At 41.1% G+C, this 6000-nt stretch overlaps 1 protein-coding gene across 2 annotated transcripts in view; it reads right to left on the reverse strand.

Annotated features, from left to right (window-relative positions):
- Positions 1-6000, reverse strand: part of IP6K2 (inositol hexakisphosphate kinase 2) — a 28691-nt gene extending 22691 nt beyond the window's left edge. For both annotated transcript variants that reach the window (XM_081302548.1, XM_081302546.1), the window contains exon 1: positions 5865-6000. The gene's annotated coding sequence lies outside the window, so the exon portion shown is untranslated. The remainder of the gene's footprint in view (positions 1-5864) is intronic.

Genomic DNA, 6000 nt, shown 5'->3' on the forward strand with positions numbered 1-6000 from the left:
TAAATAGCTAAATGTATTCAATATAACATCAAGAATTTTCAGTCTTCCTTAAAAAGTCAATTATCCTTTTTTTTTTTAAAGACGACAGAGAGAGAATTTTTAATACTTATTTTTCAGTTTTCGGTGGACACAACATCTTTATTTTATTTTTATGTGGTGCTGAGAATCGAACCCAGCGCCCTGCTCATGTCAGGCGAGTGTGTTACCGCTTGAGCCACATCCCCAGCCCTCAATTATCCTTTTTTTTTTTTTAAAAGAGAGAGTGAGAGACAGAGACAGAGAGAGAGAGAGAGAGAGAGAGAGAGAGAGAGAATTTTTTTAATATTTATTTTTTTTTTTAGTTTTCGGCGGGCACAACATCTTTGTTTTGTATGTGGTGCTGAGAATCGAACCTGGGCCGCACGCATGCCAGGCGAGCGTGCTACCACTTGAGCCACATCCCCAGCCCGCTCAATTATCCTTTTAGGGCAATTCTCTATCTCCAGTACCCCACCTGGTAAGAAAGTACATAACAGGAACTCATAAGTGACCCTCTTAGATTGGTCAAAATTGCTGTAACATCCTATACATATTAGAAGCACATGTAAAAATGGAAATATTGGGAAGAAAAATTTATATGAAAAACTATGATGTAGAAATCTCTCAAACTAGGGCTGGGGATGTGGCTCAAGCGGTAGCGCGCTCGCCTGGCATGCGTGCGGCCCGGGTTCGATCCTCAGCACCACATACCAACAAAGATGTTGTGTCCGCCAAGAACTAAAAAATAAATATTGAAAATTCTCTCTCTCTCTCTCTCTCTCTCTCTCTCTCTCTCTCATCTCTCACTCTCTCTTTAAAAAAAAGATTTAAAAAAAAAAAAAAAGAAATCTCTCAAACTAGCCAGGTATAGTGGTACAACCTGTAATCCCAGTGACTTGGGAAGTTGAAGCAGGAGAATCACAAGTTCAAAGCCAGCCTCAGCAACTCGGTGAGACCCTGTCTCAAAATTTAAAAAGGGGGGAGGGGCCTGCAGGTTCAATTCAATGGTAGAGTGCCCCTGGATTAAATGGCTAGTATCAAAATAAACAACTCTCAAGCTTCTTTCTTAGTTTCATATCACATGTTTAAGGCAACCTAGCATGTTCAATGAATTTAATATCTGGTTATTTGAAGATGTCAAAAGTGATGGCACACACCCGTTATCCAACTATTCAGGAGACTCAGGGAGAAGGATCACAAGTTTGAGGCCAGCATGGGCAACTTAGCAAGATCCTGTCGCAAAATAAAAAGGGCTATGAATGTAGCTCAGTGGTGGGTTTAATCCCCAGTATGCTCCCTATATATACACACACACATTAGAAGAACCAGTCCTAAGCCTGAGAATGTTCTGGAGGAAGGGGATAACAGGAACATCTCTTCCAGAGCTATAACACCCAAGAGGCCAAAACAACTAAGATCAAGCTGATATCTCTTCACTATCCCCAGTCTTCAGATAGCTTGCTTCCTTCCTTCATTTATTTATTTTGGTACTGAGGAATGAACTCAGGTGCAAACAACCACTGAGCCACATTCTCAGCCCTATTTTGTATTTTATTTAGAGACAGGGTCTCACTGAGTTGCTTAGTGCCTCGATTTTGCTAAGCTGGCTTTGAATCTACAACCCTCCTGCCTCAGCCTCCAAGCCTCTGGGATTACAAGCGTATGCCACCAAGACCAGCTCCCTGGGCTTCCTTCTCTTAATGAGTCTCTTTATTCAATTGGGGGGGGGCTATCTTCCCTCACTCAGGTTCTGGGCCCCCCCAAGGTACAAGAACTGTTGTGTCTCAGATATTTGTCCCACCTGGCATGACCTCTTTAAGGTCACCTCCTCTATTTCATGGCAGGGCATTGGGTCCCTGCCTTTTCCATGTACTCATGGGGCCTACTGCCCTGCAACAAGGAAATCAAGGAAGCAAGGAGGGCAATGAAACAGAGTTTAGTACTTATCCACTGTGCTTAAACTTTCTGGGGGAGGGAATTAAACCCCCAGAGAATCTAAAGTATCTATGGGTCTTTCTCTTGAAAAAAAAAAAAAAAAAAAACACACACACACACACACACCTTCTGAATTTTGCATATAATCTGGGGAGTGGTCAACCATAGATTGTATCTTTAGAAATGCTGACACAAGAATCAAATTAGAGGAATGTAACAGATATTGAGCCTTCACAAATCAAGACAAAGATTTTTTGTTTATGAAGTGTCTGAAATAACTGAGAAGATACTGAATTAAGCTGCAGACACTTAAGGAATGGTCAAGCCCTCAAGAAAAAATGTTCAGCAGATAGGTGGAAGCAGTGGAACTGGAGCTGAAGTGAATCTAAACAGAAATCATATTTGGGCCAGGCACGTGGCTCATGCCTATAACCCCAGCAACTGAAACAGGATCAAAAGTTCAAAACCAGGCTCAGCAACTTAGCAAGCCCTATCTCAAAAAAGGCTGGGGGGGGGGGTACAGAGAAGGGATGTAGCTCAGTGGTTAAGCACCCCTGGGTTCAATCCTAGTATGAAAGAAAAAAAGAAAAGGAATGAAAAAAGGAGCAAAGAAAAAAATAATTACCTACAAAGGGTCAAGGCTTCTCTAACTATAAGCCTCCTATGAGCAAAGGGCACAACTCAAGAGGCAGGACATCAATACCCTCCTAGAGGCCAAGAATCATTCCACACCAAGCATGTAGCATTCAGAATATCTGAACCGCATAATACGGAGGAGAAGGATTTCTTCCTATATGGTCCTTCAGATCCCCAGTACTCATCACAGTTCAGCTTGGGGCATTTTTTTTTTTTTTTGAGATAGTGCCTCACTATGTTGCCCAGGCTGAGTTCAAACTCATAATGCCCCTGCCTCAGCATCTCCAGGTAAACCTGTATACCAGGTTTAAAGGTATACACCACCATCAGCATGGGCCTCATTTCCAAATGAGACCTGGCAGTTTCTTCTCAGCTTCTTCGCTAAAATAATAAACAAGAATAAATTCTTCTAACCAGGCACCAGAGCCAAAAGGTATTGAGCACAGAGAGTGATCTGCAAAACCACCATATGGGAAATTCCACCACACAATTGCTTAACAGATAAAAATGACAAAAAAAAAAAAAAAAAAAAGACCAAGCACATATAAATTTAAAAGACAAAAGAGCCATTTCCATCAAATGCCATGTACAAAACCTGAAAAAAAAAATTAAGGAATTAACACTTTTTAGAAAGAGTAATGTTATTATAGATTCCATGGTTCTTTGTCTTTTGGAGATACACACAGGAATAGAATATTATGGATAAATAACTTTTTTTTTTTTTGGTACTGGGAACGAATTCAGGAATGCTTTACCACCTTTTTTTTTTGAGACAAGGTTCCACTAACTTGCTGAGGCTGGCCTGGAACTTGCAATTCGGCCTCAGCTTCCCGAGTCAGGATTATAGGTATGTACACAGTGATAAAATAACATTTCTGAGGGCAGGGATTATAGCTCAGTGGCACAGCACTTGCACAAGACCCTGGGCACAGCAAAATAGAAAAACAAAAACATTTCTGGGAAAAATAGGATTAGACATTTTAGTGAAGGCTAGGGATATAGCTCAGCGGTAGAGCACTTGCCTAGCATGGGCAAAGCCAATAGGTTCAATCCCCAGTACCACCACTAGGAAAAAAAAAAAAAAAAGGCATTGAGGGAGGTCAGTGCAGAGAACAGAAGAAACAAGATTGGCTAGAAATTGGTTAACAGCTGAAACTGGTGATAAGTGACAGATTCAAAGCAAATATGCATCATCTTTGCAGATTGTCCTGCAAACTCTTGAGTGAACCTACATTCAATTTTTTGGGAAAAGGACATTTTAATGTCATCAAAATATATCACAAAACAGTACTCCTATTACACTGCACACAAAGAAGCAAAAACACAATTTATTTAAAAAACAAAAACATGCTTTAAAATGTAACCACATAAAAGTAATCATCTGCTTACTTTCTTTTTTTTTTTTAACCTTTATTTTTATGTGGTGCTGATTGAACCCAGGGCCCTGAGCGTACTAGGCAAGTGTTCTACCGCTGAGCCACAACCTCAGCCCCCCCCCCCGCATCTACTTACTTTCTACAGTCCAAAAATGGGTTCAATTTGTTTAAGATGATCATCTCATTAAGTAAAATAAGTGTACTTAAAGAAAAAAATTCTTCTCCAAAGCATCATCTTTATGAGCCAAACAATGGAAAATTTTCACCTCAGCAAACTGGCCTCAGGGAGGCTCATGCTCATCCCTGTTGCCTAGATACAAGTGACATCTCAGGAGCTTACACACTGCTCTGGCATCCTTTTGCAAGGGAGAATAGCTAAGTTTCATCAGTCAGCGATTGCTCTTTCCTGATACATTCCATTGCTCAGAAAGTCTTAAGGCTGATATATAGTGATCCAGTCTGTCACCTACAAAGCTTCCAAGCAAAAAAGAAGCCTATCACATCTGCTAAACTGGTTTCTACAAGGAAATAAACTCTAATCCCAGTTCTTATCCACATAATTTCTAATAATGCCTGTGAATTCTACTTTAAAATCACAATGCAGGAAAACCAATCTAAACAACAGTTCAACAGAATTTTCTTCAAAGAAAAAAAATTACTAGGCAATTAATGTCAAATATGATTAAGTATTCATTTGCCATTTCAAATTCTAAGTGGCTAAAGTTAAAACACCACCCTGAAATTTATCTTTTAAATACTTAATGCCAAGTTACAGGATGAAATACACAAACCCCACAGCAATAAACTACACAAATAAAGCGTCTTAAGTTTCCCTCTAGGTGTTATCCTGCTAAAAATGCAAATACAGCAAACATTTTAAATACTAGAACTCAACAAAATTACTGTAATTATGGTCCTTTATTAGAAAAAAACAAAAACTAGTAAGCTCCAATGTTTTTGTTACTCTTCTAAAGTTTCAGTAATTTTTCTTAAAATTATTCTTCCATGATTTTAGTTTATTCTTGTTTATGTGTGCAATTTTGCTAACGTTTAATTCCAAGCAGTGACTAGCTACTGGTACTTAAAGAGCACTAAATTTTACTGGTTTCTACATTTTGTTTTCACTCGTTTTTTTTCCTGCTAGTCGGGCTTTCTAGATACTGAGCCAATAAAATCCTACAATAAAGCCATTAGAATGCAAGACAAAAGCCGTTTAATCAAATTTGAAGGAAATTAAATTTCTCCACTCAATGGTAGAAACATCAGAATAAAATAGGAGTCTTCTGATACACTGCAAGACAGTTTTAAAAATGTTGGGTGCGCTGATTCCCCCAACAAATACGACCCAACTGGCAATCAACACCCAAAATGGCTGCACGTTTGCCAGCCTCAGGTAACAGTATCTGAGGCGCTGGGCTGACCCCTACACTCAAAGATGGAAGACCACATCCTCAATAACCTGGGATATCATGATCGCCAATGACCTGGGTAGATATTTCAACATTACGGAAAGTTCTCGTCCACCTAAAAACCTCGGAAGATATCCTCAAAGGCGGGGGAAAGATACTACCCACCCCTCAAAATTCCAGGAGACCTCTCTCCAATGATCGGCGAAGATCCTGCCCACCCCCCAAATCCAGAGGGGAGCTTCTCTTCCCAGTGACCCAAAACTACGATGCTTCTCGCAAATGGCCAGGGAAAATATGGCTCCACGAAGACCGGGGGAGACCTCCTGCACAATGACAGCGAGAGACTACCTCCCAAATAATGTGGGGAGACCCCCAACGCCCAGAGACCCTGTCCCCTAACAGCCAGAAAAGAAACAAAACAACAACAAAAAAAACCTTCCCCAAAGCTCCCGGGGCGGCAGGACCACAGGCACCGCGAGGCGGGCGTTACCTGCGGCCACAGACCGGTCCCGCGGCGCCTCAGTCCTATTGTTTCTCTTCCACCAAAATGGCGGCGACTGCTCAGAGCCCCGCCCCCCGCACCTCGCTCCCGGTGCCCCTAGCTATTGGCTTGTACCGGAAGCCGC

This window comes from Spermophilus citellus, assembly GCF_964194105.1.
Source record: "Spermophilus citellus genome assembly, chromosome: 7".
Taxonomy (NCBI): domain Eukaryota; kingdom Metazoa; phylum Chordata; class Mammalia; order Rodentia; family Sciuridae; genus Spermophilus; species Spermophilus citellus.